Source organism: Cornus florida, unplaced genomic scaffold (assembly GCF_030987335.1).
Source record: "Cornus florida cultivar Cherokee Brave unplaced genomic scaffold, ASM3098733v1 CherokeeBrave_3.0.0_Hap2_Chr09, whole genome shotgun sequence".
Classification (NCBI taxonomy): Eukaryota; Viridiplantae; Streptophyta; class Magnoliopsida; order Cornales; family Cornaceae; genus Cornus; species Cornus florida.
Genome location: NW_026775579.1, coordinates 8,562,804 through 8,587,295, shown reverse-complemented (window position 1 = coordinate 8,587,295; position 24,492 = coordinate 8,562,804).

Below are 24,492 nucleotides of genomic sequence, written 5' to 3'. Positions count from 1 at the left end.
GCCTGACCATAGGGTGCTCGAGCCTTAACCTCTAAGCTCGAGCACAAGATGTTGGAATTTGAAGAGTAGTTCCCAGACCTCGTGCCAGACCTCATGGATCAAGCACTAACACTTAAAGCTCAAGCCTACAGCCCCAAAGGTCAAGTTAAACACCTTGGGATCGAGCTCCATGAAGAGAGGATCGAGCACCAACACTTTGGGCTCGAGCATGGCTGAAAATCTAAACCAGCTTCAGTATTTTAGCCATAACTTTTGACTCGGAACTCCAAATTGAGTGAACATAGTGGCTCTGGAAAGACGACTTGAAGCTTAACGTTTTTGTCTCTAATAGACATCTCCAAATTTGCACTCTAAATGGGTCAAAATCGCATTGTAAGGTTGGATAAAGTTGCTGGTAGGTGATGCTCGAGCCTGAACCCAAATGCTCGAGCCTGAACCTTGATGCTCGAGCTTGGGACTCTGAGGCTCAAGCCTGGACGACCTAGAAGTCGTAAATACATGCGAGAATGACCAAAAATCATATTTCTTTATTTCCTTATGGGCCCAGATTACCCTAGAAGACCTAAAAGCCCATCCAACCCTTATTAAAAGTTAATTCTTCTATAAAAAGAGGCACAAGGCCATCATCCATATCATCTATCCATTATCTCATATCTCTATCATGGCAGCTTTTAGGGTTTTGAAGGGAAGTCCCCAAGAGAGAAGTGCAGACCTTGACAATGAAGACTACACCAACATAAATGGTATGGAGCGTCGTCATGAGTGGCTAATTCCTCTCTTAGGGCATTGATGTAAGCCGATTCGATTATTATGGTTTGATTGTTTATACTTTGGGAATTTAATAGTTTATATATTTTGATTACATAATTTTAAGCAATTGAGCCAACTCAATTGGTGTTTTAATGAATTAATAGTTTCTGAATAGTTATTACCTTGTCTTAGATATAACTACTCATAAATTATCCTCAACCCATTCTTATTGGACAGTATCTGGCGGAGCCCTGCCGGATATAAGAATGGAGATCATGTAATTGTATTCAAATGTTTTTCTTGAATGAACTCTTTCATAATCTATGCTTAGGGAAGATGAGTTATACTATAATATTAGTTAGAAGTAGGTAGGCGGATAATTCGTACCAACTTTTGATAGGTTATAGTTAGCTAAGTTCAATGAAACATCTTTCTTTAAAAACTGAATTAAATGAATGTTATTGAGTTTAATTCATATGATATATAAATTGTTGAAATCACAAGGTTGAACAGTTGATCGTAGTAGGAGGATCGTGGTGAAGTCAATCCCTAAGTATCTCTACCCTTGATCTTCTCTTTTACTTTATTTATTTTCTTTTATGTTGTTGAATTGCAACACAACACACAAAATCAAATCCTCTTTCTAAATTAAAATAGTATTAATTGAAGACTTGATGAACCACCACAGTCCTTAAGGTTCGACACCCTCAATATTGCCCTATCCTACAAGGATTCGTTTTATTGCGGGTAGTATTTTATTATTGATAAATAAAAACACACATCAGAGTCACTGTTTGTACTCCCAAAGGAGATTATTTCTTTTTCATTGTAGATCGGAGTGATTCCCACACTTCGGCATTTTACGGGATTAGTGGACGAGGTCATTGTGACTAATTTTTGGCTATTCTTTTAGCTGAGGAAGAAGATGTTGTGGAAGAGTTTTATCCAGCGGTTGTTTGTGACTTCTTAGACGTTTTTCTAGAAGATTTGATAGAATTTCCTCCTAGAAGGGAGATTGAGTTTGCCATTGATTTGATGTCGGGTACCGGGCTAATTTTTATGGCACCGTATTATGTGGCACCGACATAATTAGAAGAGTTTAAGAAGTAGCTTGATGACTTGAAGATGAAAGGTTTTATCTAACCTAGTTTTTCACCGTGGGGAACATCAATCCTATTTGCTAAGAAGAATGATGGTTCTTTATGGTTGTGCATTGATTACCGAAAGTTAAATCATGACACCATCAAGAATAAGTATCCTTTGTCGAGGATAGATGATTTGTTTAACCTGTTGATAGGAGCTTGTTGTTTTTCCAAGATTGATTTGAGGTCAGGATATTATTAGTTTTGGGTTAGGGATGAGGATATCCAAAAGATAGTTTTTCATACACGGTATGGACATTATGAGTTCCTTGTAATGCCTTTCGGTTAGACTAATGCGTTGGCAGCATTCATGGACTTAATGAACCGTGTCTTCCACGCTTATCTGGACCAGTTTATGATAAAGTTCGTGGATGACATCCTTGTGTATTCACGATCTTGGGAGGAGCATGTGATCCATTTGGGGAAAGTTTTGCAGATTTTGAGAGAGTACCGTTTGTATGTTAAATACGAGAAGTATGAGTTTGGTTACATAAGCTGAAGTTTTTGAGACATGTTTCGGGAGGTGGTGTATCAGTTGATCCTTTGAAGATTGAAACAGTTTTGAATTGGGAGCGTCCCAAGAATGTATTTGAGATTCGGAGCTTTCTTGGCTTAGTTGGGTATTATCAGAGATTTGTGAAAGAATTTTCTCGCTTGGAAGCTCTTATGACTTGACTCACCCGAAAGGGGATCAGGTCTATGTGAAATGAAGTCTATGAGTCATCCTTTTAAGAGTTAAAGACAAGGTTGACTATAGCTCTAGTGTTGGTGATCCCCGAGCGTGGTTGGGTTATGTTATCTTTTGTGATGCTTCATATGACGGATTGGGTTATGTGTTAATGCAGGATGGTAGAGTAGTTACTTATGTGTCTAGAGAGTTGAAGACTCATGAGCATAACTACCCTACCCATGACTTGGAGTTAGCGACATTCATTTTTGCTTTGAAATATTAGAGACATTATTTGTATGGTGAGGGATTTGAGATGCTCTCGAATCACAAGAGCCTCTAGTACATTTTTTCTCAAAATGACTTGAATATGAGGCAAAGGTGATAGGTTGAGTTTATGGAGGACTATAACTTTGATATGCAGTATCATCCGGGTAAGGAAAATGTTGTAGCTGATGCCTTAAGCCTAAAATCTCGTAGGACTTTGGCCAGTTTAGCCATTCAAAAGTGGAAGATGTTGGAAGACTTAGCTGAGATGGGATTACATTGTTATGATGACGATAAAAGTTGTGGATCGACATTTTTATTTAGTCTTGTGGCTCAGCCCACTCTGGTTAGTCGAGTGATTGAGTCACAAGGACAGGATCCAGAGTTGGATGCCATTCACATACAGATTTTGGATGGAGAGACGGTGAATGATTGGACCTTACATGCAGACAGAGGTCTACGGTTTAGGGGTTTGATGGTTGTTCCCACTAGTTATCGTGAGGATGTTCTACGGGAGTTTCATACTTCCCACTTTGCAGTTTATCCAAGTGGTACTAAGAAGTATCATAATATAAAACGTTAGTATTGGTGTAGTGGAATGAAGAAAGATGTAGCACAGTTTGTGGCGAGATGCCTCACTTGTTAGCAGGTAAAGGCCGAGCAACAGAGACCCGCTGGTTTATTGCTGCCATTGCCTATAGCACAGTGAAAATGAGAGTGTATTGCTATAGATTTTGTGATAGGGCTCCTAGGTCATAGAAGGGGAATGAGGCTGTATGGGTCATTATTGATAGATTGACCAAGATAGCTCACTTTTTGCCTATCAAAGCGACAGATGTTGTAAAGGCACTTGGTAGGTTGTACATGAAGGAGATAGTGAGGTTGCATGGATTTCCGTTGTCTATTATTTCAGATAGGGATGTAAAGTTCACATCAAAGTTTTGGGAAGGACTTCAAGCATCATTTGGCTCACCCTTACATTTTAGTACGACATTTCATCCACAGACGGACGGCCAGTGGGAGCTTACCATCCAGATCTTGAAGACATGCTTTGGGCCTATGTACTTGACTTATTTGGTAGTTGGGAGGATCATCTACCACTTGTTGAGTTTGCCTACAACAATAGTTATTAGGTGAGCATTAAGATGGCTACATTTGAGGCACTGTATGGTAAGGCTTGTCAGTTTCCTATTTGTTGGACTAAGGTGGTCGAGACAACCGCCTTAGGACTGGACATTATGCTCGAGACTACCGAGAAGATCAAGTTGATTAGACAGAGATTGCTTACAGCTCAGAGCCGACAGAAGAGTTATGCGGATAGGCGGAGACGGCCGTTATCCTTTGAGTTGAGGGACTACATCTTTCTGAGGGTTGCTCCACGAAAGGGATTGATGAGATTCGAGAAGAGTGGCAAGTTGTCGCTATGATTTATTGGTCCTTTTGAGATTCTGGAGCATGTTGCAGAGGTTGCCTATAGACTTGCATTGTTACCGTAATGGGCAATGTCCATAACATTTTTCATATGTCGATGCTACGGAAGTATGAGCCGGATTCATCCCAAGTTTTGAGTTGGGTTGATATGGATATAGACGAGGATGTTTCCTACAAGGAAGGATTAGTTTAAATCCTTGACACTCAAAAGAAAGTGTTAAGGGACAAGACAATACCTGTGATACCTCCTAATTTTTGAACGCGGGTTGATCAAGTCCTCGCCTGGAGACCGAGGGATATAAAAAATAATTGATAATAAGCGAACACAGAATACAAAAGGAATAATACTAAAATAAAGAATACCGCTGAAAAAAAAAATAAAAATAATTAATTATTACTTTAATAATAAAATCTCTATAAATTACATCTCCCTAATAAACTAATCTCTAAAGTATACAACTCAAGAATCCATAAATTAAGGACCCTAATATAACCTCATAACTGAAATATAAAGATAACAAGTCCACTAAACAACTAAACAAAGATAATATCCTACATCAATGACTACGGAAGAGTGAAGATGAATGCTCTCTGATCAGCACGAACAACCTCTAAGACTAGAACTAATAAGCACCTGAAAATATAACAAAGGTGGGTGAAAACCCACGAATAAGTTTTTTCTACAACGACCCAATCGAAAAATTGATAAGTGATACATCCCTAGCCAACTCATGCAATGTAATACTCCTAATTTTAAAATGATAGTCTCGGAATTTATTTATTTGTTTTATTGCATTTTTAATTAATTATTTGATTAATTGGCTAATTAGTTATGTATTTAATTGAATTAATTGATTAATTTAATTATGTGCTTAAATGGTGTATTTTAATTAAATTATTTGTATTATTTTACTTGCTTAAATGATGTGTATTTGTTTGTAATTAATTGTTAGTATTAAATGATTTAAATTGTTTATTTTATTTTTATTTTAAAGAAGTTGGACTTGGATAATAATAATGGACCAACCAATTGGGTCACATGGGCTACTTGGATATGAGGTTTGATGGGTATTGATATTTACCCATGGATAGTTGTACATATATATATGGGTATATATGTATATAGGATAATATTATTGTTATTAGTAATAGTATTTATGTAAAGTCAGTAATATATATATATATAAATTTTATGTTGTATACATATATATGGTTAACATGTTAGCTAGTAGACTTACTTATATATGTACATGTATATTATTTATTTTCCTTTTCTTTTTCTTAGTTATTAACGTAACTAAAGTTTTAAAGGGATTATGATTATATAGTTTATATATATATACACACACACACACACACACACACACACACACATATATATAGTCCGCCAAAGGTTTAAAAACCTTATTCACGTTATATTAAAAGACAGAGGGTTTTAGAGAGAGAAATTAGAGAGAGAGAAGGAGGATTTGGCCAAGGAAAAGGTTGAACCAAGGAGGGGACTAAGGGCTGTTCGTGGGCTAGACTAGGAGCAGCAGAAGGTCGCAAAGGCAACTCAAGGGTCGTTGGATTTAGAGAAGAAAGCAAAGAAGGAGAATTGGGTTTTCAATATGAAAATCTTAAAGGCAAGTTCTTATTTTATTCTTCTCCTTTGACTATGTGTTTTGTACATGCCTAGATTAATTCCAAGATGTTTAAATTAAATCAATAAACCTCTTTATAGATTAAAATCAGATATACAATGTAGGATTATATGTTAATGGGTTTGTATAGTTGGTGCATGTTTTGATGATTTAATGCTTGACTTGTGTTCTAAAGTGTTGTATTCGTGTTTATATGCTTTAAAATCAATATTGGGACACTCTAGGACATAAATTTAATGCTTAAGACCTTTATCAATAGAGGTTTGAAGGAACAGAGTTCGTTGGAGATGAAGAATATGAACAGCCACATGAACCGATGGGAAGGTTGTAATGACTCGGTCATTTTCCTTCCTTTCATTTTCTCAGATTTTACGGATATTTTTTTTTCATTAATCTTTTCCTTTCTGAGTTCGGTTTCTCGTCACTTAGTGTCATCTTGAGTACTCGGGTATGGTTTCCGAGACTTTTTTCCTTGGGTTAACGACTTCTTTTGAGGACCGAGTCATTTTCACATTTTCACTTTTGTGACACTATTCACCTTTCGTCTTTTTCTCGGTTGTCACCTTGTTGGCATAACCTCACTTTTCGTGTTCAGATTTGATTCTGGTTTTGCATGCATCCACGATATTTAAATTCCATGCTATGTTTATTTTCACTTTTGTAGAAAAGCATGCTAAGTGCTTACTTTTCTTGTAAAGGGTATAGATGCAAGACCTTTTTGTAATTTTCCTAACTTTAGGGGTTTTGTGTTATTACTGTAAAGTAATTATTTTTCGTTTTAGGGACCATTTTACAATTTAATTTGGGAGATATTTTCAAAAAGGACCTTTTTGCAATTTCCGGAAAAGTGTGACAAGTGTCATACTCTCATTAGTCCACTTGTTGACATTTGTGTGGAGACACTTTGAGGCCTTGGATAATGACACATGGAAGGTGAAGGTTCACCCACTTGTTGGCTTAGGATTGGTGCACTTGTTGGCTTAGATGGTTGACAAGTGTAGGCTTAGGATTAAGCCTACAATGGATGCTTGGATGAGTGACAAGTGTAGGCTCACAATTTGATCTTGCATTAGTGTGTGTGTGAGAGGTAGTGTAAGAGCACATAGTGAGTGGAGGATCTCTATCCCCTCCACTCACATTTCATCTTCATCATTTTCCATTTCCTCCCTCTCTTGTAAAGAAAACCCTAGCCTCCATGGATGGAGCCTAAAGCCTTAAGCTTTGACCTTGATTTTTGAGAGCCTTCCATTGATTTCCAAGCTTGAACTTGGGAATACATTTTGTTCCCTTCATCTTCCTCTTCATAACCCTAGAAGGGTTTGCCATTTTGTATTGATTTTTCCTTGGATTCTAGAGAGACACTTCTCTGGTGAGGTAGGAGATGTTATAGGGTTGTTTCTTGCATGCTATTGATGCTTATATAAGTTGTATGCATGTCTTTTTCTAACTTGAGAAATTAGTGATTTATCATATCTTGCATATAAATCAGTTTAGACTTAGTAAATGGCATGGCCATGAGTTGATCTTTGATATATATTAATTTGGTATGATTTAGATGAGTTTTCAAATCTAAAGATTAAATAGATTTAATTTGATTTAAATTCTAGTAAATTGTATTTTACTTCTATTCCATTTTAGATTTGAGATATGGCATGACCATGATTTGGTACTTAATATTTATTAATTTGGAATCATTTGAATAACTTTTGAAATCTAGAGATTTGATTAATTTAAATTAATTAAATTCTATATGATGCTATCTTGCTCATTTGATACTTTTGATTTGATATATGTAATGAGCATGATATGTTGTTTAACATATATTAATTTGAGGTTATTCGAATTTGATTTGAAATCTAGAGAATTTGATTATCTTGTTTAATTGAATTCTATCTAATGGATCCATGGATCTATGGGTATTTTAGAAGTTGTTTCTATATCCAAATCATGGACTTGAACTTGTTATGTATTCACTTTGTTGTGTTTTGAGCATTGGACAACTTTGTTGTTATACTTATATTTATGAGAACATGTTTTCTTTATGGAATATATTGATGCCATATGTAATAAATTGCACACTTCGTAATTGACATTATATATGCCTTTTTAGAATTGAAACTCTAAGGCATGGATTGTGTGGTTTCAACCTACTTGTACATGGAAGGTGGTTTTCGTGCATTATATAAATTACGTATAAGTTGTGAACATATTTGATTATTTTGGATTCTCTTGGGACATGGTTACTAGTAACATGGCTAGAGTTTGGCTTTAGTGCGGGAGGTATGAGTTCTCCCCAATTGAGATAGTGCGCACTTAGGGTGGTCTTCCCTGCGGGTTAGTGTTCGGAATAACCATTGAGGTCTCGGCAGAATTTCGAGCTTAGATGTCCAAGTCTTCCACTATTTGGTTTCGCATTCAATTCCAAGTTAACAATCATGTTTATATTGTAACTTGTGGTTTTGGTTATTGGCGATTTTGATGTTGTTAAGTACATCTGATAAGCGCCGAATACTGTATATTCAAGCGCCCTAAATTGCATTAGTTAAGTCCATTGTTTGTTTAATTCTATAGATTATCTTCATTTGTGTGTTTTTATGCATTTTCAGGTTTAATTGCAAAAAGGGAGCAAAAATAAGCCCTTGTGGATTTTTGATCAACAATGTGCTCAAAAGCTGAATTTCTGGCAGCAGTGAAGCCCGAACTTTGTTTGCCATTTTGACCTACCAAACTCAAGAACTGGACTTCCATCATAACATAAAAGATTTAGAGCTCTGAATTAGCTTTCTAAATCTTCAAACGGTTCATCATTCGAAGCTTGGAGCAGAGAAATATGGCCTTGTTACCAGAGGTGCGCAGAATTGCCTGGCAGCACTGAAGTACTGCCTTTCTCCCCATTTTCGACCAACCAGACTTGAGATTTGGGTCTTTATCAAAACATTAAGTTTTTAAAGCTCTGAATCAGCTCTCCAAATCTTTAAACGTTTTGTTATTCGGAGTTCGGAGTATAAAGTTATGGCCATTTCATCAAAGTAGGTCTGGGCGGAGCAAGTGAAGCATGGAGCTTTTTACACTAAATTCGAGTGCTCGAGGCCCTATTTTGAGCACTCGAAATTTGGGCAGTTTGCTCCACGAGACAGCCCACTTGTGCTCTGAAATTTCCAATTTTGGATGGCCCTCTTTTATGAGGTGGTTGGGGATGTTTTTGGAGGAGAGAGAGAGCCTAGTTTGGTGGTAGAAAAGAGGGGAGAGCCACACATTTCATACCCTATATATTCTACAAGATTAGAGGAGGGAGAAGAGAGAAAAGAGGAGGAGTTCTTGAAGCTTCAAGGAGGAAGCTCGAAAATGGAGGGGAAAGCCTTGCTTCTTCCTTCATCTAGGGCCACCATGGGTAACTAAACATCTCCTAGGGAGGTGATGAAGCTCCATTTTGTAAGCTTTGCTTTGTTTTGATTTATATTTGGGGGTTAATATATGTATGTAATCCTTCCATGAACTAGAGCTCTTCATTTGATGTAATGAATTTCAATATCTGTACATAATCATCTTGAGTTAAATATCTTGTCTTAGATGGTTTTTAACCTATGATTATATTGCTACATTTTCATAGTGACAATGGAATGGAGTTTATGGAAGTGTTGTTAATGGCATGATATTTAGGAGATTTGATAATCTATTGCTTAGGATCTTCCTTTGATAGATTATTCTTGGATTCTATGTCATGTGCTTCTACTATGTGATTAAGGGCTTGATAACTCTATGCTTAGTGAGTATGTCTAAGGTTACAACTTAGTTTAGGTAACCAAAACATGCAATGCTTTGATAGGTTATTCTTACCTATTGATTTCATAAATTTCTTGAAGGGAATGTAATAATTTGTGTTGTTGCATCCCATGGTTATACATATATGTTATTCCCCTAAGTAAATCATATCCTAGCATGCTTATTGATGGTTGTGGAGTCTCTTCCCTAGTCTCTTCTCTATTGTTCTATCTCATCTAATTCTTGCAAGTCACTAGTGTTTTATGCACTTTGAATTCCTAATTTAAGTGACAACAAACAAAACCTCTATGAACACCCCTTCATCATCCTAAGAATGACTCTAGACACTTAGGTTGCCTTAGACTAGCGCAGTCCCAGTGGTTCGACTTACCCGACCAATAGCCCTATTTTACAATGATTCGTGCTATTGTGAAGGTTGATGTATAGTTGATCAACCGATCAACATCTATGTTTATGATTTTAATGAATCATTTTGATGTTGTTAAGTACATCCATGTTTATGATTTTAATGAATCATTTTGATGTTGGTAAGTACATCCATACTAAATTGATATATTTAGTTGATTTTACACTTTTAGATTTCTAGTTGATAACTTAGAGAACCTATGTCTTGATGTGTGGTATTAGATATTCTAATTATGCTAAATTGTTATATTTAGTTGATGTTGCATTTTAGACTTCAAGTTGATTACCTTGAGAATCTATATGTTGTTGCTTTGAGTAAGCATGCTCCTATGTTATTGCTTTGTGTAAGCATGACCCTATGTTGCTAAAATTGCACGAATGAGGTGATTGATGCTAGAAATGATCTTAGGTAGCTAGGATGCTCCTTGAGTCTCACCTTTGACATAGATGTTAGGTGGAATTAACCACAATAATCAAATCATGCAAACTTGTAAAACGTAGATCGATGAATGCTCATTTCCTACGAGTAGCTTTATGTTACTCACCCCTACGATACTGGGGCATATTTCAGGTACAGGAATTAAAGTTGAGACTCCCATTATACTTAGATGACTTGTGGACTTGAAGACTTCCATTTTTGTGAAGGTTGGCTCGGAATGCCAATTGTAGTCTTATTTGTCAAATGTGTATATTTGATTCCATATATGTAATGTGCACATGAGTGCACTCCTTACAATGTATTTGACATGTATGAGATGAGGCCGGAGGCCAATGACATGTATTTGCATCCTATGTAATTTTGGCTTCATGATATATTATGAAAATATTGAAAAAAAATGTAGAGTTATTGTTTCACCATGTTTGCATCGGGTGTGGGAATTCCATTCTTACTCTTTCATAGGATTTCATTAATCATGCATGAAGTGTGGCCAAGGGCCAAACGGTAATTTCCAATCATTTGTTAATTTTGGTTTTCAAAATTTCCATTTCATATTCATTTTCACCTTTTTGGCCGTTGGGGGGTCGGATTTTGCATCGGTCATTTTCGGGAGCTGCGGACCATTCCCACACACTCAAAATCACTTATTACATTTGCGTGCATATTTGTTTTAGCCTAGAAGTGCATTTGGGGTCAAATGTATGTTTGGTGCAAACTTACATTTTTGCCGTTTTGAGCCTAAACTGAGCATAAGGGCATTTTGGAGTTTTTACATGAAAAATAAAGTTTTCTTTTGGCATGGTTGGCTAGAAAACATGATTTTGAGGTAGTTTCTTCGTTGTGTTTTTTTCAAAAAGGCCCAGAAAGTCCTCAAAATTGCATTTCAAGTGCAGCCTACAACAGTTCGAGAGCTCTAAGGGGGGTTCGAGCGCTCGAAGTTGGGGCAGAGAGTTTTGGCCCTTGGGTGTGTGCTGTTTGAGTGCTTGAAGCCCTTGCTCTAGCGCTCGAGGTACTGTTCATGTGGGTGTGTGTTTGTGTCTTGGTTCAGCACTGCACCTCCGACTTTAAACTATCATATCTTTTTCGTTTTAACTCCGAATTGGTCCGTTCTTGAGTCTAAATTGGCCGCGTCGAAATAAGCTTTCCAATGGTACCAATTAAAGCTTCATATTCTTCTTATAACTTAAGATATTCAAGTTTTATTAAGGTAGTGTCTGTTTTTGGTTTGAATCGGGATAGGGTTTCCCTTCCTTCGACTTCAGAACTTGATATCTTTGTCATCCGGGCTCCGAATAAGGTGATTCTTGAGTCTAAATTTAATAATTTTTTGTTGTCTTTCAAATGGTATGCACGGTGGCACCCATTTCAGTGTGGAATAACCATTTTTCCCCTAGGTTCATTCTTGTCCATTTTTGAAACATTGCTTCCGCATTTGTTCTCTTTGGGTTCCGTGACCTCATTGAGGGTCATATTGGTGTCTTAGAGACGTGTTGTATCTCTAGAGACCATTTTTCTATCCTTTGCTTCTGTATTTTGGATCCGTTTCGGGTTATCACAGGACACACTGGGTTGAAAAATCCAGGGTCCTCACAGAGTGTCCATTTCATTTGTGTTCTCCTTGCATAATGACACTTTTGTGATTGAGTTGATTGATAGATGCTTCTGGTTAATGAGAGCATTACATTGTTAGTGTCACTTATAGCGACACCTTTCGATTCTGGATGGATTATCAAAGTCTTACCATTGTGGTAAGGGCTCACGTTTATTTTGAGATAGGTTGTGGTCACATTGGTTTTTGGAATTAGATTATGGCTAGAACTGGTCATTCTTTTTACCGAGACACTCTAGGACACGATGTCCATAAGGTTTGTTATTGTGTCATTTTATTTTCTATAGTTTCATTTACTACCATATTGGTATCATGACTTATGATACTGTGATGCATGAGTAGGTGGAAGTGTATCCACGTTTGTCTTCTTGTTGTGTGACAATAGCATGCCTTACATTTATGCTTAGTGATGTCATATTGTTATTGTGTTTTAATGACATGCTTTTTTGTTACGTAGAGATGTGCCGCATGTAACCTTGATTTTATCTATGTGAGTAGATTTACTTATTTGGTAGTTGCATTCCTTGTCATCTGCATGACTTCCATATTTGGTTTTCCCTCTTGTTTCCTCGGTCACACATAGTTTGTATGCCGGTTTCTACAATGGTTTCGTTGCAAAATTCCTTGTAGAGGAGTGGTCACATTTTCTTTGTCTTGAGCTATCTACTTCCCTAAGGTGGGAAGAATGTTCCATTTTCATGTTCATTGTGTTGCCATTTGTGGGAAAATAGTGTTTCTCGTCCTTTTCTTAGTTTATGTTAGGGACTTCACAAGGAGTGAGTCTCTTCTCTTCGTCGCCTTGTGTATGGTTTTGGGGTTGGTCGGTCCGTGAGGACCACCGTTGTTGTCTTGAGTCTTTGGTGAGGATTTGATTGATTTTGGTTGACTTACTTCTATATAGGGGTGAAGTCTTTGACCTTGTTGTAATTTGTTTTAGAGACGGAGTTGTAGTGTTGTCCTTCTTAGGACTGGTGGTTCCCTTTCTTTTGTGTCTTCCCTTGGGGAGTTTTGCCGTGGTTATTGACGAAGTTTGCTGTGCTCAGAGTGAGTGGATTGAGGTAAGGTCATCTTACGCGGACTTATATTCATATCATTGAGGATTTATTTGATTTGTTGTGTGAGCTTGACACTATTTAAGGATGTCTTTTGGAGAATTGCTTTGGTTTTGGAGACTCGGATTTGGTTAACTCTTAGGAGAGGTTTTAGGGGATCGCTGTTGGATATGGCTTGTTTGTGGAGTTTTCTCGTCCTAGTTATGACTAAGCCTAGCTTTGAGGAATCGTAGTTCCAATGATTGTTTACGGATTGAAATTGAGGACTTTTGATTTAGCTTGGTGTTGTTAAGCATGGTTTTGAGAGATTCATTTTGTGACCTTGGTTGTTGGAATTTTGATGTGTATGCCACGTGGTGGGCTTGTTTTCTTTGAGGATTTAGTTATCCACGACAAGGATATGGATCCGACATTTGATTATGGTGTGGTTTTATAGTTGATCTGTTTCAGGATGATATCTGGGATTTTAGAGATGTTGTTTTGCTTGTCAGGCTTGGGATTCATGACTAAGGTCGTTGATAAGGGTGCTTCACAATGTAGGAGTACGTTGATAGCTCTACTTGCACTGAGGATTTAAGGCCTTAAGCATAGCGGTGCCTATGACATTGTTGTCAGAGTTTTGGGTTTAGCTACCCCAACTCTCACAAGATACCCGATTTCCGTAGTGTTTTTGGTAATGATCTTTTCAGACATTGATGTCATTTGTATCAAGAGGTTTCATGGGTAGACCTAGTAGGGGCAGGTTATGAGCTAGTGCCTTATACTGCCATGCTACCGTATAAGTTGTGTGTTGTGGGTAAGTGCTAGTTGTCGTTGATGCTACCTTACTGACGAGTGAGTGTGGGTGGGCGCTAAGGCACTGTCATTGCTTCGACACATTTGAGTACGTCGTGGGTGGGTTCTGGTCGCTATTTTTACTGCCATGTCGTCTTTGTTCGGTACCTTGATTTGATACGTGATTATCTTGGAGTTCTTTTGGTGGTTGTTTTTGGATCCGTATGATGGTTCGTCAGGAGGGATGCTTACGGTTGTGGTCTTCCATTCCTTTGTCTGACCTTGGGTTTCGTGTGTGAGTTTTGACTTGTCGTGTGGCGATCATCATTCATTTGAGATTGGTCATCATGAGCACGTGGTGCAAATGACATTGGTTTGTAGGTTCTCCTTCAATTTTGGAATTGCTTTTGTAGCATGTTGTGTGGGATACTTGTAGATGTACTTCATAGTTACCTTGGTTTTGCCTTTTGTTTTGTCGAGGCTGGATTTTAGAGACGAAATCCCTTTAAGTTGGGAAGGTTGTAATGACCCGGTCATTTTCCTTCCTTTCCTTTTTTCCTCAAATTTTACGGATAAATTTTTTCCATTGATCTTTCCTTTCTGAGTTTGGTTTCTCGTCTCTTGGTGTCATCTTGAGTGCTCGAAAATAGTTTTCAAGACTCTTTCCTTTGGATTGACAACTTCCTTTAAGGACCGAGTTATTTCCACATTTTCAATTTTTGGATACTATTCACTTTTTGTCTTTTTCCCGTTTATCACTTTGTTCGCGTAACCACACTTTTTGTGCTCGGATCTTTTCCCGGCTTTGCATGCATTCATGTTATTTAGTTTCTAACATATTTGTATTTTTACTTTTGTAGAAAAACATACTAGTTGCTTACTTTTTTGTAAAAGGGCATGAATGCATAGTTTTTTTAGAAATATGCTTGATTTTTTGGGTTTTAGTGTAATTAAATAAAGTAATTATTTTTCTTATTAGGGACCATTTTGTAATTTAAATTGGAAGATATTTTCAAAAAGGACCTTTTTGTAATTTACGGAACGTGTGACAAGTGTCGCATTCTCATTGGTCCACTTATTGACATTTGTGTGGAGACACTTTGATGCCTTGGATGATGACATGTGGAAGGTGGAGAATCACCCACTTGTTAACCTAAGATAGGTGCACTTGTTGGCTTGGATGGTTGACAAGTGTAAGCTTAGTATTAAGCCTACAATGGATGCTTGGATGAGTGACAAGTGTAGGCTCCAAATTTAGTCTTGCATTAGTGTGTGTGAGAGGTAGTGTAAGAGCACTTAGTGTGTGGAGGATTTCACCAAAATTAGTTTAGGGTTTCCATTTTAAATTCATTTCATCTCTTTCCTCTCAAACCCTAACCTAGCCATCATTGAAGTAAAGCTTAGCTTAGAGCTTTAAGCTTTATTTTGGTCCCATTCCACTCACCTTTGACCATAAAGCTTGGAATACAAAAGTTTTGCCTCACCTTCCTCTACATAAACCTAGAAGGGTTTACCATTTTGAGCTTGCTTACCTTGGATTCTAGAGAGACATTTCTCTAGTGATGTAAGGGGTGTTCTAAGTTTATTATCTAAGGGATTTACTTGCTTTGTAGTGAAATATAAGTTATATGCATGTGTTGGTCCTAAGTTATCTTAAGGAATGTTTACCTTTTTATGGTCAAAAAGTACGGTTTCAGTGGCTTAAAGTATGATTTCTATCTGCATTATGTGTTGAAATAAGGTCCAGGGATTGTACTGTCATTTACTACCTTGTATCACATGGTACTCAATGGTCTGTAATATTGTATTATAATGCTTCAGCCTGTTTTGATTAAAATCACTGTGACAATGTAGGTTCAGCACTTTAGTTTTAGCCACAGGTGCTCACAGGGGTATTATAGTTTTTTCTCAATTGTATTTCATATATATATGTATGCTCAGGTACTTGTATTTCACTGGAGTGTCTTGATGGCAGTATGGTCTTTTCCAGCTATGCTCAAGATCGTGACACGTCTCAGTGGTCCTGGAGAGCTAGTATATGTAAGAATATTACATTACTTAGAGGCTAAGTTTGGATATAATTGGAATTCAGTACTCAAACCTGTAACCTGCTGCAGTTGGTGAGAATAGTGACAAATTAGCTAAGGTGGCAATCCTGCATTGGTGCATTGCTCTAAAAATATCTGAAATATGCTCTCTCAATCATTGGTTAGAGGTGATAGGTGTATATCCTTGGCATGTAAGGCCATGTGTAATTTAGTGTCACTATACATATGTTGTTATAGTGATTTTTAGGGTTGAAGCCTCTTGAATATACATTGCACATTGAGCTGCAGCAGAGAACCCTTGAGCATCGTATGTCAAGCAAGTTTTTCTCTGTTGTTTGATGATGATCCATGCAAGAAAAACTCATTGAATCAACTCTGGGGTGTGTACTAATTGCTAAGATGAGGCTGCTGTCAGATCTACTACTGCAAGGGCTGGATTGAGTAGTGACTTTGTGTTTCAAGCTGCTGTGGTCTATTCTGACGGTTGACATAGGTATAATTCATCTTTTTACACTTGCTCAGACTGTGTTTGTGTTGAGAATATGCTGAAAATGAATTTGGACATTGTGGTCACTAGTTAAGCTTGTTTTTCTTAATTAATCTTGGATTCAAGTGATGTTTGATTATACTTAGCTATTTCATGATGATTTATGCTGCTAGCAAGTATATTTTGATGAATCAAGAGTGTTAAAGTTGAGCGTGTGACAGAAATATGGTATGCTTTGATTTTGAGTATTCATACCCTTGTTGAAGTTGTTCTGTGCTGAAGTTATTCGGTGCTGAAGCTATTCTATGCTAAAGCTATTGTGTGCCAAAGCTGTTTTGTGCTGAAGCTATTGTGTGCCGAAGCTGTTTTGTGCTGAAGCTGTTCTGTGCTAAAGCAAGAACTGTAACTGAAATTTGTGATATACTCATGCTGTGTTTAATTATGCAAAGCTATGAACATGAATACAACAGTGAAAGAAGACTATGTAAGGTGTTGGTGAATTGATCTCGAGAGGAATTTCTAATTTTACCCCTAAAACCCTAAGTGTTACAAATTGTGGTTTTGAGGCAATATATTGGATTTCAAAGTTGTCCAGTTTATTGTTATTGTTGTAAAGACCTTCTTAAATTAATCTACATTTGTAATGGTGTGTGTGGTGAGCTATGAGAGCTTATTTGGTCCAAGCATGGTTGCTTAGGACAGGGGGAGTGCTTGTATGCACTGTGGTGTACTAGTGTGTGTATTGGTTATGAAAACTAATGTCTATCCTTGTGCCTGGGTGTGTGCAGAGAGTGAGACAGTTGAGTGTGTAACAAGATATATATAGCTAGTAGTGGAATGCTTATTGGCTGAGGCCAAGAAACATGGTTTTCCCTAGTTAAGAGGGTTTCCTTGTAAACCTTGTGTTATCTGTTCTTTGAATGCTTGTTTAGTTGTTTTGAGAAAGTTTTATAAAGCAAAGTTTGAACCAATTCACCCCCCCTCTTGGTTCAACAATTGGTATCAGAGCTTTGGTATGTATTATGAGGTTCTAATAAACTTACATTTGATCCCAGCAATGGATGAAGGTCAAGTTATCAATAAAGCTCCAGGGTTTGAAGGTTCAAACTGTGACTCTTGGAAAACTAGAATGGAAGCCTTCTTAATGTCTCAGTCCTATGATGTTTGGCATGCTGCCGTACATAGTGTTGTGATTCTTAATCCTGATAACCCCTCGGCTGAAGATAAATTGGCTGTGGCTAATGACGGCAAGGCCAAACATGTTCTCTTTTGTGCCTTAAGGCAAAAAGAGTTTACAAGAGTTAAAAATTGTAAAACAGCCAGGGAAATGTGGGATTCTCTTCAGGCAGCTCATGAGGGAAATAAGGTTATTAAGGAGAACAAGATACAGCTATTCAAAGTTTAGTATGAGGTCTGTAAGATGGAAGAAAGAGAAACTGTTGCTGGGTATATGTTTAGGATCAATAACCTTGTCAACAATATGAGAGCTTTTGGTGAAGATATTAAGGATGTTGATGTTTGTAAGAAGATACTAAGGTCACTCACTTCTAGATTCAATCCTAAAGTGACAATTCTTGAAGACAAAGATCTTTCTCAAGTGAAGATTGATGAGCTTCAAGCCTCTCTCACTGCCTATGAAATGAGAATTGGTGTTCCAGTTGTTCATAAAAGAGAAACTACTCTTAAAGCAAAGGAAGTTGTTGAAAAAGCTGAAACAAAGTCTGAAAATGATCTTGAAGAAGATGAGGTAGCCTACCTTGCTAAGAAATTCAGAAAGTTCAGGTTTAAAAAGAAGAATCAGCTGCAAAATTTAACCTGTTATGGTTGTGGTAAACCTAGTTATATTATATCTAATTGTCCTGACTCAAAGGGGCAAAGTCAAAAGAAGAATGAAGGAGGAAACTACAAAGGAAGGTTTGGTAGAAAAACACTTATCTCAGACTGGGATGCAGCTCCTGAAGAGGATAAACCTGAGTAGACACAAGAAGATGAATGTCTCTTTATGGCTATTCTTGAAGCACCATAAATTCCAGTTCAAGTTGAAGAAGATAATGACACTGAGATTGAGGAAATTCTTGAAGAATATGAAAGGATTATAGTGAAGTATAATCAATAGAAGTCTCAGATAAAAAGGCTCAATTCAGAATTGTTGAAGTCCAAACAAGTTCTCACTAAACACTTCAAACTTAAATTGTCAATGATGTGTTCAGTTTTTCTTATTTTTCAAAGCCTATTGAAATTTCAAGTTAACACTCAGTGGTCCACCTAGAAGTGTAAAGAAGAACTATCTCTCATTCTTGAAGAAAGATTCCTAAAGATAGCTAAGATCTGAAAGCAATCCACAAAGCAAATTGGGAAGACTGGAATTGGCTATCTGTGTGATTCAGCCACAAAGGTCAATCAAACTCACTCTGCATTTGTCAAAGCCACAACTGGTGAAGTGTATGCAAAGTATCCTGTTATAAGACCCTTGAGATCAAAATTTGGTTTGCTTGACAACAATTTCAATTCCTCATGACTAAACAGAAGTGATTTTGTTATAACATTTATAAAGAACTTCAAAGTAACCAAAATGTATATGAAGAAGTCTGATATAGCTCAGGTCAGAAGGTCAAGAACAAAGATTCTATTGTGAAATCAAGGATGATATGGATTCCCAAAAAGTTAAACTCAGTGAATTTGTTTGTGTATACAACCTTCAAGGCTTATAACAAAGTGGACAAATGGTATATTGACAGTGGCTGCTCAAGACACATGACATGTGATGGCTTTAAAATTATCACTCTAAAACAATTTGATGGTGGAGATGTGATCTTTAGAGACAATCAAAAATCTAAAATTGTTGGTATAGGTACTGTGAGTAAGTCTGAAGAATTGCCTGAGATTCAAGAAGTCTTACTTGTTGAAGGACTCAAACACAACCTTCTTAGCGTAAGTCAGTTATATGATAGTGGGAGGACTGTGTGTTTTGATAGAGAAAATGCAATGTGGTTGATCTTAAATCAAAACAGGTTCACTTCTCAGCATGTAGGTTATTAAGAAATGTTTATACTGTAGCTGAAGAATTCTAAGCTACTCAATGCAACTTAACAACCTGTGATGAAGCTAATCTAAGGCATAAGAGACTAGGGCATCTTCATTCAAGAAATTTGTCTAAGATTTTGAAGCTAAAAGCTGTCAAATGACTTCCTGAATTCAATTTTAAAGACGATCATCTTTGCAAGGCCTGTTAACAAGGAAAACAAACCAAAGTTTCATTTCCTTTAAAAGAAATCAACACCTCAAGAGCACTTGACTTGATACATATGGATCTCTGTGGTCCTATTAGAACTACTAGCATGGGTGGCAGTAAGTACTTAATGCTTCTTATTGATGATTTTAGTAGAATGGTGTGGGTTTACTTCTTGAAAGAAAATCTGAGGCTATTACACATTTCATTAAGTTTGTCAATCTTGTTGAAAATGAAAGAAGCTGCATTGTGAAGAGACTAAGATCTGACTTTGGCTTTGAATTCACTATAAAAGAGTTTGAGCATTAATGTGATGATAAGGGTATTAAGAAGGAATTCTCAACTGTAGCTACTCCTCAACGGAATGGGGTTGTGGAAAGGAAGAACAGGATAGTTTAAGAAATGGGTAGAATAATGCTGGTGGAAAAAGGTCTAGCGAAGGGTTTTTGGGTTGAAGCTGTGAGTACTGCTGTGCACATCATAAATAGGGTTTTTCTTAGACCTAATTCAACCAAAACACCTTATGAATTGTGGTATAGAAAACCTGCAACAGTTCACTACCTCAAAATATTTAGCAACAAATGTTATATATTGAATCACATTGATAGTTTGGGCAAGTTTGATTCAAAGGCAAATGAAGGCATATTCCTGGGACACTCCACAAAAAGCAAAGCTTATAAGTGTTACAATCTAAGGTCTTCAAAGATGATTGAGTCAATACATGTGAAGTTTGATAAGAATCCTAAGTCCACACCTTTTGAAGACTATGACAATACTTTTGGTTCAAATAAAACCAGTTCCTCAGTTACTAAACTTGAAGATCCAAGAAAAATCACTTATCTGGTGTTGTAGAAGTAGGTTTAAGCTGAGAACATCATTGGTTCACCTCAAGCTGGAGTTCAAACAAGAAATAAAAAGAAGCTAAATGATTTAGAAGCTGAAGATGGTGAAGAGTACAGTCACTTTGCTATGCTATCATCCATTGAACCAAAGTCCTATTTTGAAGCTCAGAAAAGTAAAGACTGGTTAGCTGCCATACAAGAGGAACTTAATCAAATTAGTAAGAATGATACCTAGACACTTGTTCCCAGACCTAAAGACAAGAATGTAATTGGCTCAAAGTGGATTTTTAGAAATAAAATGGATGAAAAGGGATCAGTTATCAGAAACAAGGCAAGACTGGTGTGTAAAGGTTACTCTTAGCAAGCTGGTATTGATTATGATGAAACTTTTGCTCCAGTTACAAGAATGGAATCCATTAGAATGCTTTTATCTTTTGCTTGTCATAAACAAGCCAAAGTATACCAAATGGATGTCAAGTCTGTTTTTCTTAATGGAGATCTAAATGAAGAAGTCTACTTGGAACAACCTAAAGGCTTTAAAGATTCAGAGTTTCCCTCTCATGTTTACAAACTAAGTAAGGCTTTGTATGGTCTCAAAAAAGCCCCCAGAGCCTGGTATGAGAAGCTGCATCAGTTCTTAGTTGAACAAGGATTTCACAGAGGCAAGGTTGATAATACTCTTTATATAAAAGCTCATCAAGAACAGTTTCTAATTCTGCAAATCTATGTTGATGATATCATGTTTTGTGACTTAGACACCTCATTAGCTTCAGAATTTGCCAATCTCATGAAGACAAGGTTTGAAATGTCACTCTTAGGGACTCTCTGATTCTTTTTAGGCCAGCAAATTACTCAAACATCCATTGTAATCTTCATCTCTCAGCAAAAGTTGCCTCTGAGCTACTTAAAAAGTTCAAAATGGATGATTGTAAGGCTGTCTCAACACTACTATGTCCTAATACCAAACTCTCCTTGGAGTGCACCACTGAAGCTGTTCCTTCAACACTTTACAGGTCAATCATTAGTAGTTTGCTGTATTTTACTGCTTTAAGGCCTGATATAATGTATTCAGTGGGTTTAGTTGCACGATTTCAAAGTAATCCAAAGGATTGTCATCTTTAAGCTGCCAAAAGAATTCTCAGATATGTCAAGGGCACCATTTCATATGGTCTATACTACACATTCTCACCCTTAATGTCTATTGCAGCCTTCTCAGATGCTGATTGGGGTAGATCTTTACCTGACAGAAAAAGTACCTCTGGTTGCTGTTATGTTCTTGGTTCTAATGTTGTTTCTTGGCTATGTAAAAAGTGGGACAGTGTCTCTCTCTTTAGCTCTGAAGCTGAGTATATAGCTACCTCACAAGCTGGCTCTCATCTACTTTGGATGAAAAATACGCTCTCAGACCTCGGCCTTTAATTTTTAGGACCTCCAAAGCTTTTCTATGATAACCAAAATGCTATTGCTATCAGAAAAAAATCCCACACTACACTGGAAAAGCAAACACATTGATATCAGGTATTACTTTCTCAGAGACAAAGTTCAAAAAGGCCTTATTAATATTACTTACTTGCCTACTGAAGATCAACTTGCAGATATCATGACCAAACCTTTTCTTCCTCAGAGATTTTCAACCCTTCGAGATCTTCCTAGGGTTGTTCCTCCTCCCTTCTGAACTTATATTGTTGATCCTACTCACCTTTTGACCTTCAATGTCAAAAAGGGGTAGAAATGGACTGAAATAAGGATAGCTTGAGGCTATTCCTTTTGCATTTAGTTTGTTCTAATTTACTAAATCTTTATCTCTGAAAGTTCTCATTCTCAATATCTTATTTCAAGGTTAATTGGTTTTTGACATTAAAGGCAAACACGGGAGATTGTTGGTCCTAAGTTATCTGAAGGAATGTTTGCCTTTTTAATATCAAAAAGTATGGTTTCAGTGGCTTCAAGTATGAATTCTATCTGTATTGTGTGTTAAAATAAGGTTTAGGGATTGTACTGTCATTTACTACCTTGTATCACATTGTACTCAGTGGTCAGTAATATTGCATTGCAATGCTTCAGCCTGTTTTGATCAAAATCACTGTGACAGTGAAAGTTGTGCACTTTAGTTTTTAGCTACAGGTGCTCACAGGGGTACTATAGTCTTTTCTCAGTTGTATTTCATATATATACGTATGCTCAAGTACCTGCATTGCACTGGCGTGTCTTGATTGGACCTGCATTATGAGGAATGCAGTCTCGGGTCTATCACAGTGCTGAGTGGAGTTAAATCTGTTTTAAGGGCAGTATGGTCTTTTCTAGCTATGCTCAAGAATGTGACACGTCTCAATGGTCTTGGAAAGCTAGTATATGCAAGAATATTACATTGTTTGGAGGCTAAGTTTGGATAGAATTGGAATTTAGTACTCAAACCTGTAACTAGCTACAGCTGGTGAGAATAGTGACAAATTAGCTAAGGTGGCAGGCCTGTATTGGTACATTACTCTGAAAATATCTGAAATATGCTCTCTCAGTCATTGGCTAGAGGTGACAGGTGTATATCCTTGGCATGTGAGGCCTTGTGTAATTCATTGTTACTATAAATATGTTGTTCTAGTGATTTTTAGGGTTGAAGCCTATTGAATATACATTGCACATTAAGCTACAACTGAGAACCCTCGAGTATACTATGTTAAGCAAGTGTTTCTCTATTGTTTGATGATGATCCATGCAAGAAAAACTCATTGAATCAACTCTGGGGTGTGTACTAATTGCTGAGATGAGGCTGCTGTCAGATCTACTGTTGCAAGGGCTGGATTGAGTAGTGACTTTGTGTTTCAAGCTGCTTTGGTCTATTCTGAAGGTTGACACAGGTATAATTCATCTTTTTCAGTTGCTCATACTGTGTTTATGTTGAATATATGCTGAAAATGAATTTGGATAGTGTGGTCAATAATTAAGCTTGTTTTTCTGAATTAATCTTGGATTCAAGTGCTGTTTGATTATACTTAGCTATTTCATGATGATTTATGCTGCTAGCAAGTATATTTTGATGAATCAAGAGTGTTAAAGTTGAGCTTATGATAGAAATATGGTATGCTTTGATTTTGAGTATTCATACCCTGTGCTGAAGCTGTTTTGTGCTGAAGTTATTCTATGCTAAAGCTATTTTGCGCTGAAGCTATAATGTGCCAAAGCTATTATGTGCCGAAGCTATTTTGTACTGAAGCTATTTTGAGCTAAAGTTGTTCTATGCTGAAGCAAGAACTGTGACTGAAATTTGTGATATACTCATGTTGTGTTTAATTATGCAAAGCTATGAACGTGAGTACAACAATGAAAGAAGACTGTGTAAAGTGCTGGTGAATTGATCTCGAGAGGAATTTCCAATTTTACCCCTCAAACCATAAGTGTTACAGATTGTGGTTTTGAGTCAGTATATTGGATTTCAAAGTTGTCCAGCTTATTCTTATTGTTGTAAAGATCTTCTTGAATTAATTTACATCTGTAATGGTGTGCAGGGTAAGCTATGAGAGCTTATTTGGTCCAAGCATGGTTGCTCAGGATAGGGGAAGTGCTTGCATGTACTGTGGTGTACTAGTGTATATATTGGTTGTGAAAACTAGTGTCTGTTCTTGTGCTTGGGTGTGTGCAGAGAGTGAGACAGCTGAGTGTGTAACAAGATACATACAGCTAGTAGTGGATTGCTTATTGGCTGAGGCAAAGAACCAAGATTTTCCTTAGTTAAGAATGTTTCCTTGTAACATTCTTTGAATACTACCTTGTGTTATCTGTTCTTTGAATACTTGTTTAGTTGTTTTAAGAAAGTTTTATAAAGCAAAGTTTGAACCAATTCACCCCCACTCTTGGTTCAACAGCATGTCTTATATTAATTTGAGAAATTAATAATTAATTGTAGCTTGTATATAACTCACTTTAGAC